This window comes from Rhipicephalus microplus, chromosome 3 (assembly GCF_043290135.1).
Source record: "Rhipicephalus microplus isolate Deutch F79 chromosome 3, USDA_Rmic, whole genome shotgun sequence".
Classification (NCBI taxonomy): Eukaryota; Metazoa; Arthropoda; class Arachnida; order Ixodida; family Ixodidae; genus Rhipicephalus; species Rhipicephalus microplus.
In genome coordinates this window covers 242,740,593-242,754,391 of record NC_134702.1, presented here as the reverse complement: position 1 = coordinate 242,754,391, position 13,799 = coordinate 242,740,593, and the positions used below count along the sequence as shown (strand labels likewise).

At 44.3% G+C, this 13,799-nt stretch overlaps 1 long non-coding RNA gene across 1 annotated transcript in view; it reads right to left on the bottom strand.

The window, feature by feature from the left end:
* Positions 1 to 4,010, bottom strand: part of LOC142804191 (uncharacterized) — a 183,331-nt gene extending 179,321 nt beyond the window's left edge. Inside the window, exon 1 of the long non-coding RNA XR_012894500.1 lies at positions 3,412 to 4,010. This is a non-coding gene — a long non-coding RNA (uncharacterized LOC142804191). The remainder of the gene's footprint in view (positions 1 to 3,411) is intronic.
* Positions 4,011 to 13,799: the final 9,789 nt, after the last annotated feature.

The window sequence follows — 13,799 nt, the reverse complement described above, 5'->3', positions numbered from 1 at the left end:
CTATACGTTCTCTTGGCCAATCCCCCAGAGCGGGCACGAGCCATGGATTAGAGGATACAAACAAACAAACAAACGAAGCAAGATTTTAATCCCCTGTCGAGTACTGTGTTTCTTAAAAGCTTCGTCTGCACTTTCAGAATATCGCGCTGAATAAGAGATGTAAGAGATGGTGGTCCCAAAAGAACGTCTTCGGAAACTTGCGGGTTGATACATTTCATCAAATTGTGGACATTATATATCATTGTGTGATATATCGTGGGCAGACGCACAAGATATGTTCAGTTGTCTCAAGGCTGCCACAGGCCTCACAATTGAGGCTGTCTGCATGGCCAATATTGTATAGGTAACGACAAGTAAACGCCATACCCATTCGTAACCAGTGCCACAAGCTTCTACGTCACCTTTTCATGGCAGGTGGCAATCTAACATGTATATCCGGGTTGACTTCGTGAAGACGACGGTTACGGTGACTTGTTAATGACCAATATGCTGCTGTAGTTTCTTGGAGGAGTGCATACACAAAAGAGTTATTATCCGGTCGTGAAAATGAAATATTCAAGGTCGCGGTGCTATAGTGAGCCATCTTTGCCTCCGCATCGGCTTGCTCATATACATGTAGGCCAGTGTCCTGGAATCCACTCATACCCATACGATGGCAATTTTTCAGGGCTACATCCTGTGATCCAGCCTCTTCTTGAGCTATAACACTGCATAGCCTTTATTTAAGCACCACATGCCAAGTCAATTGAGTCAAGTCAAGTTTATTACATATTTCACATTCGGTTACATGGTTGAAATAGTACAAAAGGAGGTCCTAAAGTTTCATAGGAACTCACGGGGGGACTTCCTATGGTGACATGAATAAGGTAATTACAAAAAAAAAGTACAGCAAAAGTTGCGAATTTGTGAGCAAAGATAAATGAACCTATTTACAGTAACAATACATATATAACATCACAAGATGGCGATACTACCAATAAAATTAGATATAAAAATTATCAATAGCAGGGAATAAAACTAGAACAAAGCAATTTTAAAAAATGTACATGACAAATGCAACTACTTTTTTGGCAGTTGCGTAAGTTGTACAAAGGCAAATGCTATTATAAAACTAACACTGAACTGTTGAAAGCTACCAACAGCTAAATACAAAAATAAGTTGATTCCATTATTTCCTGAAAAAAAATTGTTTTTCGCTACGCAAGGTGAAAAAAAAATGGATGTTGTGTGACGATTTGAATTTGAAGGGCAATGAATTCCGAATTTCAATGCTTGAAAACAACGTTGTAAACTTGTCGTAGTTCGTTCTTACGGCTGGTAGAAGAAGATTATTGCTCTGGGAAAACCTGGTAATATTGCTGTTAGTTAAATGAGGATGCTCAATGCATTCAATTACAATATCATGCGTGAAGAGCCTATAGGCTACTACGAACAATCTGTGGTGAAATAATTCTACTTATGATAGTATGTTAAGCATTAGAAGCAATGAGCTACAGGAAGAACAAAGTGGTTTATAAGTCTTTAGTCTAACCGCTTGATGCTGCAGTCGTTGCAGTCGTTCACTGTGCGTGATGTAAGTGTTGGCCCAAGATGATACACAATACGTAATACGACTGTGAATGTAGGCAAAGTACAAGGAGGGTGATTCCACGAGAGATCGACACGGATCCAAAAGTTGATATTTTAGATTTCATTGAGTATTTTATATTTCGTGCGCCTCTCACCAGGTAGCCCGAAAGTCAACTTCGTTTTATGATTAACGGCATAACTTACGAGAAAAAAAATATCAAACTTCACCAACATGGAGGCACCAATTTCGTCACCTGTCATTTTCGAAAATTGCAGATGCTATAAAAGGGCAAATATTTTTGTTTCAAAGAAAATATTTTTACCTGAAATGCATGTCTAATGAAGAATGAATTCATACGGTTTCAAGTTTGTAGACTTTAAAAAAATAGCTTTTAAAAATGTCTAATTTTGCGACAGTTTAAAATAAGTTACGTATTTCCCATTTTTTTTCTCCGAAAGTAATGCAAGCAGCGGTTTCAAACTTGACACGTTTTAAGGATATAGTGTGTTTCATTAGGTACCTAAATTATTGCTGCCGTAGGACAAATGTAAATTTTTATATATTGCCTAAAATTTCTTGTATTGGCAAAAGTGTACTCCACTGAAATTTGAATAGTAAAAAAACCCCTTCTTCGATTTTTTTTAAATCCCGTAAATAGACAACCCAAGGCCACCATACAGTAATACAGAAAAACAAGTTGCAGTATTTTGTTTTAGCGACAATATTCGTGGTACGAATCAGAGCTTTTCGAGAATGCGCTGATAAGTTGAGAAATTTAGAAATCGGAACGGAAAAGCGGCAATAAGCTTGAAACGCGAGTAAGCAGGACCGCATATGGCGAAGAAAGGTTGTTTTAGCAGATAGGAGTAATTATATTGAATACGGTATTCCACAGTATCTGAATTCACTCTTATACGTAGAGCACTGAGACTTCTAATATGTAGTGCCTCTCCATTACTGACAGGCAGATGGAGCTGCTGTGACGGCCATGTGTTTGCAACACGTTAGGTAAGAGAATTTAATGTTGAATGAGTTCATAAACAATTTATAACAAATTTTTATCATTTGGGGCACAAAGATTGCCGCATTAGACTAAAGAACACGCTTTAGGGCAAGTTGTCATCCGTCGTCTGCTCTACAGATGAATTGCTGTGCGCCGCATCTCGGAGGCAATGTTTTAGATCATATGGTTCAAAGTAGGGACAAAGATTACACCTCCCGTAATTTTATCGACAAAAACATTGTGAAATTCATTTTAACGTACTATACTTCAGTTTTGCATTCGCACTGTGGATACTTGTGTGCAAGTATCCACAGTACTCACAGTATCCGCAAGTATTCTCGAAAAGCTCTGATTTCTACCACGAATATTGTCGCTAAAAACAAAATGATGCAACATGTTTTTCTATATTACTGTATGATGGCGTTTGGTTGTTTTTTACGAGATTTTAAGAAAAAATTGAAGAGGAGTTTTTTTTTTATTCAAACTTCAGTGGAGTACACTTTTGCCAATATGAGAAAGTTGAGGCAATATATAAAAATTTACATTTGCCCTACGTCAGCAAATATTTAGGTACCTAATGAACACACTATATCCTTAAAACGTGTCAAGTTTGAAAACGCTGCTTGCATCACTTTCGGACAAAAAAAATGGGGAATACGTGACTTATTTTAAACTGTCGCAAAATTAGACATTTTTAAAAGCTATTTTCTTAAGGTCTACAAACTTAAAACCGTATGAATTCATTTTTCATTAGACATGCATTTCAGGTAAAAACTATCTTCTTTGAAACAAAACATATAAATATATATATATATATATAAGGGAAAGAAGTGTATACCTAAGGGCTCGTTTTTCCGTGTTTTTAACACAATAATAATGAGATATAACAGACAGTAATGCCAAGGAATGTACAGGGGAAGTTATTAACATTAATGGAATGTAAATAAGAAGAAAGAAAAGTGGATGAAAAAATTACCAACTGTAAGCAGGAAACGAACCTACGACCTTCGAATTACGCGTTCGATGCTCTAACCACTGAGCTATTACAGCGGCCCTCCCTCCATCCACTTTTTTGGGTTTATCTGTGAATTTAGAAGTAGGAGCGACAGTCAGCGCCATCTATAAGCCAAACAACGAGTGTGAAAACACTCTTATGCGCATGATTGGCGTCACGTAGCACGTGAACTTATTATGAGCGGGCAGCTGATTAATTGTCCCTCTTATACAACCTAAACACACCAAGTCTGCCAGTACGAGACCCTCGTTCAATGAAATAAGGGAAAGAAGTGTATACCTAAGGGCTCGTTTTTCCGTGTTTTTAACACAATATTAATGAGATATAACAGACAGTAATGCCAAGGAATGTACAGGGGAAGTTATTAACATTAATGGAATGTAAATAAGAAGAAAGAAAAGTGGATGAAAAAATTACCAACTGTAAGCAGTTGGTAATTTTTTCATCCACTTTTCTTTCTTCTTATTTACATTCCAATAATGTTAATAACTTCCCCTGTACATTCCTTGGCATTACTGTCTGTTATATCTCATTATATATATATATATATATATATATATATATATATATATATATATATATATATATATATATATATATATATATATATATATATATATATATATATTTATAGCATCTGCAATTTTCGAAAATGACAGGTGACAAAATTGGTGCCTCCGTGTTGGTGAAGTTTGATATTTTTTTCTTGTAAGTTATGCCGTTAATCATAAAACGAAGTTGACTGTCGAGCTACCTGGTGAGAGGCGATCGAAATATAAAATACTCAAAGAAATCTAAAATATCAACTTTTGGAGGTGTCGATCTCTCGTAGATCACCCAGGAACGTGTGACGTGTAGCGCATAATACGTACCTGTCGTGTATGTATGACCTGAAGGGCTGATTTAGAATCCCAAAATATATATTACAGCGGCAAGGAGCTCAGGAGAGTGAGTCAATATATAATGAATGGCCACGCGGATGGCCACAGGCACTATAATAGTTGATGCTCTTCGATTGTCTAGACTGAAGCTTTCACTGGTTCTGAATCTAGCATCACGTACGCCACTGTTCAAGCAGCAGGTAACACAGACATGACAGTGAAGACATGTGTGGAAGAGGCATATTTTGTAGATATAACCGATAACGTCAGTTCTTTCAAGCCACATGAAGGCATACCCGATTTTTTCCTATTCCTTAAAGCTATAGGCCCACCTCAGGTCCTAGCCTTCATTCTGGTACCGCTGCAACTCTCGCCGAAGCAAAGCCGAAGGTAACAGCGCTCTCATGGCGCGATATTGCTTCAGCGAAAGTGCTGTCCAGTCAGTGGGTATGAATTATTGATATAGATGAGGGTTATGACGGGTAAACTGTCGGAGATACACTCTGAAAGGTTCGTAAGAAAGATAGCTGTCTATTGAAGTTATTCGTGTTTCCGCAATAACTAACAACGTTGAAGTACAGCGTCGCAATCGAAGGCACGTTCTCAATGTCAGAGCTCGCAAGCTTTCCAATGTGCGCAGGCAAAACGTTTGAATACTGGTCATAATAGGTAAGCTATGCCACAGGTAGCTTGCGAAAAGTGCCTCATACAGTTCCAGCAGTGACCTTTCTGATGGGCTCTATTTGGTCCCTGCGACATATCCAAGCATATGTAAGAAGCTACTTAGTTTGGATCTAAGTATCCACATCTTCTTCGATAAGGAGAATTTTCGGTCGATCCCGACTTCTAACAATCGGTGAGGCATAACATAAAGAAACAAAGCGCTACCAATTGTAATCAGGTAACGTTGCATCGATTTGCGCGTAAATGCAAGGGCCGCACACTGCGCGATCGCCAACTGTAGACTTCGCGAACACATGATTAAGAAGTGACCGAAGCTGTACGTTGTAGTCATGCACGAAGCTGTGGCCTTGAAGCACCAGAAGCCTATATGCAGATGTTTTTGTGTGCAGGCTCATCCTCGCGGTCTGAGGTACTACATTGGCGAGTCCAATTGTCAAACCCTCTCCGCCAGACCTGTGGCACACACCCACCCACGGGTATGTGCCACGTGGAATTGACAGTTTGTCTAGCTAGAAACGGTGAGAACAAACATTACTAGTTTTAACGCAGGAGCAATAAGGAAAAGCTGATATCGTCAGCATTCATCGCACGAATTAGGAAAAAAAACATGACTGCTTCCTCCGTCATAGCGGTCGGTATAACACAAAAGTGAAACGTTTCATCGTATAAGCAGTGCTTATTGTGTATTGAAATGTATCACTACAGAATAAGCACTACTTCTGTGAGAGCTTGTACAGTTTCTTTTGGCATTTCGCGGATATATTCCTGTGAACATAGCTCTTTTGACGTCTAATCGCACTTGTCTATTGCGGCGACTACCACCCATGGCCTTAATTTGACAGTTGTGGCAACTTCAATATTTAACATATACCTGAACACAGCGTATCATAATCGTGCACAAAGACACCAACAAGCGCACATTTAACACATCTACTCAATATGTACGTCTTAAAAATCGTAAGTTATTGAGAGGAACGTATATAAGCGGCGGCTCCAAGTGCGCCGACCAAAGAAGAAGAGAACAATGACCGATGGCATGCTAGCAGCTCTTGCGAAGGCATCCCTTTCGACACCAATTATTCCTATTTTCCCTCATACAGTATACATTACGGTGGCGCGATTTCGCACACTTAAAATCAGGCAAAATTTATCTGACCCTGCACTGACGGCTTCTCCAGAGTACAAACACTTGTTATTTCCCTGGCGCAGTGAACTGACTAAATCAAGGATGATGGAAGTTGTCATCACGAAATTTCGTTGCCGCGTTACCTCCCTCAATTTTTACTTGCATAGATCAGGCATATTGAATTCCCCTATGTGCATTTACTGTAATCAAGAGGAAACGATCAGTCATTTTTTATTACATTGTCGCCGTTTCGATTTATTCAGGCAAAGCATACTAGCACCACCTCTTCAAAGACTGGGCTTGCAACTATCACAGCCTGATCTTCTTTCATTTGGAGCCTCTACACTGGGTTTCAGCCACAGGGATGTTTTATTCGCCGTTCAAGAATACATCACTGCGACTAAACGATTTTCTTGCTAAATTGCTGTCTCAAAATTTTTCTTATTTTTTTTTCTGCAAACTTGATATCGGTATTTCAAATCAAAATTAAGTTACAAAAAAAATTGTAGGAATGACACAATGCTGAAAGTTTAGGGCAAATTCACCTTAAAATCGGCCGATCCCCTTCTTTGGGTACGAGCCATTTCTACAGGGAAACAACAACAACAACAACAGCTCAAACTGAGCAACCGCTGACACACCATCGAGCATCATCAGCAAGATGACATCATCATCATCGTGGCTGACGCTTGTTCTTGGCAGCCGCGGCCAGAACCTCGCAATAAATATTGCCACCAGCACGTAGTGGGTTGACAGCAAGAGCGGCTCTCAATCTGGAGGAAAAAAGAAGATCACGTGTGTCTTCTCTGCTCGAGAGGCAGCCACGACTGACGCATCGGCCTGTTAATCTTAAAAAATCAACAAAACGTCGCTCCTACAATCTGAAGAATTTCGGCACTTGCAATTCACATGGAACACCGCAAAATGTCTTTCCCGTCATTGTGAGGTGACCCTCACAAGCTTTCGCTGTAGAGTTCCTCGGTTAAATGTTTATCTCCACAAATCAGGATTTTCGTTAACTAACTTATGTGCAGTTTGCAATGAACCGGAAACAATAGATCACTTTCTTTTCACATGCCGCCGCTTCGGCTCACTGCGCCGAAAAATTCTTGAAAGACCGATTGGTACGCTCGGATTGCCAGTCAATACATCTACCCTATTATCGTTTGGAGCCAGTCAGTTGGGTGTGGGCCGCAGTGCTAACCTGTCAGCGCTACATAAATTCATTCAGGCAACCGCGAGGATACGATGCTAGTGGTACTGCCAGATAAATCCAATTCTTCGTCCCCCTTCCTCATTCTTGTTAATTTGTTAATATATTCGGGTTTATTGAATTCTTCTACACTTTTTTCACGTTTTTTCAAAGGAACATTATTATTTCTCTTATCTAATTTCTCTTTCCTTTTTAGCAAGCGTCGTAAAAAATATCTATTATAAGGTACAGTGTGGACAATCCCCCATGTGGGTATGAGCCAAGACCTCCTAGGCGACAAAACAAGACAAGGCATCGTCCTAATGCTAGCTACTCGGTGGTTTAATAAATCCCCCAGTACTTGTGACTCATCGTGACAAACTGGTGGAAGTACTGGGTTGTCTCACGAATGCTGCAGACCCCCCCCCCCCCAGGAAGCCGTGATACGAGTACAGTGCCAGTCAATACTCCCGTGCATCAGACCAGCCGCCGAATCGGGGGATTGCCTCCGGAAGCCGACGATAATGCTCCTACCACGTCGACAAATATGATCAGCGCTTCGGTGCAAACCTCGGCAACCGGCACGGGACGCACAACGTCAAACCGCTATACGTTGGAAAGCCCACGCGCACCGGCGACGTTCCATGACATGGAGCACGAGGACGTTGAGGACTGGTTGGCGGACTTTGAGCGCGTAGCCAACTTGAATCAGTGAGACTACGCGGTGAAACTGGGTCGTGTCTATTTCTGTCTCGAAGATGGTGCACGTACGTGGTATCAAAACCGAGAGGAACAGCTGACGACGTGGCCCGAATTCTCTCGTAGACTTCTGCAGATCTATGCCAGTGCTGATCGCCAAGAATGAGCTGAACGAGCTTTTCTGGCCCACGTCCAGTTGCCAAACGAAACTGTGACCACGTACGTCGAAAACATGACGCGCCTCTTCCGACGGGCCGATTAGAGAAAGACGGAGGACAAGAAGTTGCGTCACTTGATGCGCGGTGTCAAGAACCAGCTTTTAGCCGGCCTCGTGCGAAGCCCTCTGAAGACGGTCGCAAATTTCTTGTCAGAGGCCGTGACAATGGTAAAATTGCTGCAGCAGCGATCCAACTAATACGACAGGCAAGTCAGTGGCATGTCTACTGCCGACATTTTCACCACCACTATAACCAGCAACGACTGTCTACGTGAACTCATTCGTGATATAGTACGTGAAGAGTTACAAAAGGCTTGTGTAACACCTCATCCTACGGTTAGTTCTATTGCAACTGTGATCAAAAATGAGCTGCACCAGGCCCTCCGGGACATCTTGCCTCCTGATACAGCTGTGCCAGCTCCTGCCGAATACCGTCGTGAGACGACCTATGCGGAAGCCTTGAAACGCCCTGCTGCATCGCCGCCATTATGCGTTCATCCGGTTCCTGCTGTTTGACTACAGTCAGTGCAGCACATACCGCACTACGAAGGCACGTACACGCCACCACCCTTGGCCTTTGTCCCTGGTGCTTCTGTCGCCCATCGTTCAGTGCAACCAGTTCAGTACATCGACGATCGGCGCACATCTCCTCGGAAGTCTGATGTTTGGCGCACACCTGATCGCCGGCCTCTGTGCTTTCACTGCGGAGAAGCTGATCCCTTGTACCGACAGTGCCCATATCACCGTCTTGGGCTTCGCGGCTTCTCTGCGTACTCACCGCCACCCCATTACGGCCAGAGACAGCGCGAAATCGAAAACTACCTCTCCCAGCAGCTCGTCATCACCGAGGCGATTTTCATCAACGCCACAGCGGTATTCTACCACACGGTCTCCACGCCCCCGCCGGGAAAACTAGCCCAGGCGACCTCTGGGGGCGGGGTCGCTGAATGTCGAAGCGCTGAAGACCTCCTATTGACGCAGAACCGTACAGAAACCGGTCCGACATCACATACTGCTGCAAAGTATGGCCGACTTTCACTCGACATAGCAGTGACATTTGATGGTTGAGCAGTTAACGCGTTAGTGGACACCGGCGCAGACTCTTCCATACTGAGCGGGAAACTGACAACACAGCTGAATAAAGTCATCACGCCATGGCATAACTCGCAGATTGGGACAGCTAGTGGCCACGTCGTTACTTCACTGGGTGCCTGCACAACCAGAGTGCAGATTCAAGGCTATAAATTCGTAGCAAGCTGCCTCGTTCTACGCGAATGTTCCCGTGACGTCATTCTGGGAGTTGACTTTCTACAGGAAAATGGAGCTATCATCGATCTGCGAGAGCGCCGCGTCACCTTTTCAGCCCAGCGAGCAATCAACGTGCAGGATGACGGAAAGCGTGTCGACGTACTCCGTATATCTGAACAGAGCGGGACGCTTCCTCCAAGAGCAAGTGTTCTAGTCGACGTAACATGGTGTGGTTTGGGTGATGACGATGTGGTGGCTGAGACAAGTTTAGAACACCTCCTTTAGCAAGGCATTTGTGTAGCTAGAAGTGTAATACACCTTCGTAATGGCCGATGTCAATCGCTAGTAACCAACTTTAGCAACGAGCATCGACATCTTTTCCGTGGCACTTCGATAGCGTTTGCCCACGAAGTAGCAAACGTCACCAACTGTCTCACGTCGGAACTAGTGGATACCGCTGACACGTCAATGAGTAATATCGACATCAATCCTGATCTGTCCACCGATAACCAGACTGCGCAACGAGCGCTCTTGTTCGAGTTCAGGTCTTGCTTCGCAAGTTGCTCAAAGATCCGCCAGGCGTCCATCACTCAACACAGGATCATCACGTACGAGGACGCACGCCCGATACACCAGAACCCCTACCGCGTGTCGGCTAAAGAACGTGAAGCGATACGTACGCAAGTCAGCGAGATCCTTGACGATGGCGTTATTGAACCATTTAACAGCCCGTGGTCATCTCCAGTCATACTTGTCAAAAAGAAGGATGGGTCGCTACGCTTCTGCGTCGAATACCGAAAGCTTATCAACGTGACGAAAAAGGATGTACATCCGCTGCCGCGTATCGACGATTCGCTGGAATGACTTCATCGTGCCCATTACTTCACTTCTCTCGATCTCAAAAGCGGGTATTGGCAAATCGAGGTAGATCAGCGAGACCGTGAGAAAACAGCCTTCGTGACTCCAGACGGCCTATACCAATTCCGAGTGCTCCCTTTTGGCTTATGTTCAGCGCCGGCAACTTTCCAGCGAATGATGAACACTGTCCTCACAGGGCTCATGTGGCAGACTTGTCTCGTCTACCGTGATAATGTGGTGGTCTTTCTATCACGTTCGAGAAGCACCTTCACCGCCTGCACAGCGTGCTGGAGGCTATCCAATCGACGGACATCACACTAAAGCCACATAAGTGCCACTTCGGCTATTAAGAACTAAACTTTCTTGGACGTGTAGTTAGCGTCGAAGGAATCCGGCCCGATCCGGACAAGCTTGCCGCTGTTGCCGAATTACCAGCTCCTGTCGCTAAGAAAGCCGTCTGGCGCTTCTTTGGTTTGTGCGCCTACTATCACCGGTTAATTCATGGCTTTTTACAGATAGCAGAACCTCTGACTCATCTCACAAGGGACGACACGCCATTCGTCTGGGAAAACGGGCAACAAGCAGCTTTTGATGAGCTGCGACAGTGCATGCAATCAGCGCCGTTCTCGCTCAATTCGACGATGATGCGGACACGGAGGCCCATACCGACGCTAGTAACATTGGGCTCAATGCAGTGCTCGTTCATCGTCAAGAGGACATTGAAAGAGTGATAGCCTACGCCAGCCGCTCTCTATCCCATGCCGAGGCAAATTACTCCACTACGGAGAAAGAGTGCCTCGCAGTCGTATGGGCAATCACCAAGTTTCGCCCGTACCTTTATGGTCGTCCCTTCAAGATAGTGACGAACCATCACGCGCTCTGTTGGTTGGCAAGCCTGCGCGACCCTTCAGGATGGCTAGCACGGTGGAGCTTGCGGCTGCAGGAATTTGATGTCACTATCGTCCATAAGTCCGGCCGTAAGCATGAAGACGCTGACACACTGTCATGCACACCCCTTCATGTCGTCAGTCAGGAAGCAGAGGAAGACGAAAGCTTCCTGGGCACCGTTAGCGCATCAGATTTGAGCAAACGGCAGCGAGATGCTGCAGAGATTCGTCTGATCATTGATCATTTAGAGGGCCAGGGTGCAATCATACCACGTCATTTATCCCGCTCGTTGACGTCGTTCCGCCTGCGAGACGGTGTGCTGTACAAGAAGAACGCTCATTCAAACACCCGTGCTTACCTCCTGGCGGTTCCTCGAGACATGCAAGACGATGTGCTCTTCGCTTGCCATGACGAACCCACGTCCGGTCATCTGAGCTACTCAAGGACACTTGCCAGATTGAGCGAGAGGTACTATTGGCCAGGACTTTCAGGAAGCGTCAAGAAGTACGTCAAGAGCTGTCGGGAATGTCAGCGCCGAAAGCAACCATCTGTTAAGCCGTTTGCTCCAGCCTATTGAAGCACCCTGCAGACCGTTCGACCAAGTCGGCATTGACATTCTCGGGCCATTTCCCCTGTTTGCGGATAGCAACAAGTGGGTGATGGTCGCGACTGACTATTTGACATGCTACGCTGAGACGCAGGTGAACCCACGAGCTATGGCTTCTGAGGTAGTGCAATTTTTCATGCGCCACGCTCCTTCCGCTATAATTACGGACAGAGGGACGACATTCACGGCGCAGCTTACGAACGAAGTTTTCAAACTGAGCATCACCAGACACCGAAGAACAACTGCGTACCACCCGCAAACCATCGGACTTACCGAACGACTGAATAAGACCCTCGCAGACATGATCTCAATGTACATCGACGTACAGCATAAAACATGGGACCGGATCTTGCCTTACGTGACCTTCACGTATAATACCGCCGTGCAAGAGACCACGCGAATCGCGCCATTTCGGCTTCTCTACGGCCGCGAAGTGCAGACCATGCTAGACTCTATGCTACCGTTTCAAGACGAAGACGAGTTGGCAACTGACGCCGAAAAATTCGCAGAGCGTGCTGAGGAAGCCCGGCAGCTCACGCGACTGCACATCGGTCAGCAAGAGCAGGCAGACGAACGACGCTATAACACCCGCCACAGAGAAGTGTTTTACAGCCCCGGAGATGAAGTTTTGGTGTGGACGCCCGTCCGCCACCGTGGCCTTAGTGCAAAGTTACTGAGCCGGTACTTTGGCTCATATAAAGTGTTATGCTGCGTCAGTGACGTGAACTACGAAGTGGTTCCGGACTCAACGCACCATGCACGGAGCAGGACACGACTGAGGCTAGACGTCGTTCATGTGTTGCGCATGAAACCATTTATTGCGCGTTGTTCGTAACTTTGCCTTTGCCGTACAGCATTCTTTGTGTTTTTTGTTTATTTTTGTGAACTTGCTTTTTTGTTAATTGACGTTTCTATATTGGCACGGTCTTCAATTTCTATTTTCACTTTATCTGAATTTCCAATTTTTTTCGCATACCTATGTAGTAGCATTGCGGTGCTGCTATGTACTTTTCTTTCCTATTTTTGGTACTTGTTTTTTTTTTCTTTTCGGAAGGGGGGATAATGCCACCAGCACGTAGTGGGTTGACAGCAAGAGCGGCTCTCAATCTGGAGGAAATAAGAAGATCGCGTGTTTCTTCTCTGCTCGAGAGGCAGTCACGACTGACGCATCGGCCTATAGTGCTAGCTACCCGGTGGTTTGATAAGTCCTCCAGTACTTGTCACTCAACGTGACAACATTGTTGAAGTTGCAACTTTCCTTAATTGTTTGACTACTAACACCTACGTTATTTGTTGTCTAGCAGATCATCTTCAATCCTCAAACATGAACGAAGCGCTCATGGCTAGTGTGCTACTAATGACTTGCCAATAATACTTTGATAGAGTCGGTAATTATATCTTCCAAATCGCTCATAATAAGCAGTCTAGAAATGAAAAGCTGTACTCGATCATTATGCTTAACATATATACGCCGAAGCTGATGACCTAGGGCGACCACCTTGCATGAATGCCCTTAGCAGGGTGATCATATATATTATTAGATTTCTTTATTTATCACAATACTGCCGGTCTGATCTTCAGACCTTAGGCAGGAATGGGTACAAGTGAATACACAAAATGGTTACAGTAAACACATATTACAACAAAAGAAGTATCCAACAAATTCGTGCAAACAAAGCAGCAAGATATTTAAATAACTAGTAAAAACATGAATACGTAAACATCCTGAAGAAAAAGAGTGCCAGGGTTCAAGTAAATTTACATCAGAGCTATGCCCCATGGACCGAAGGGCCTGTAGATATGATGATAGC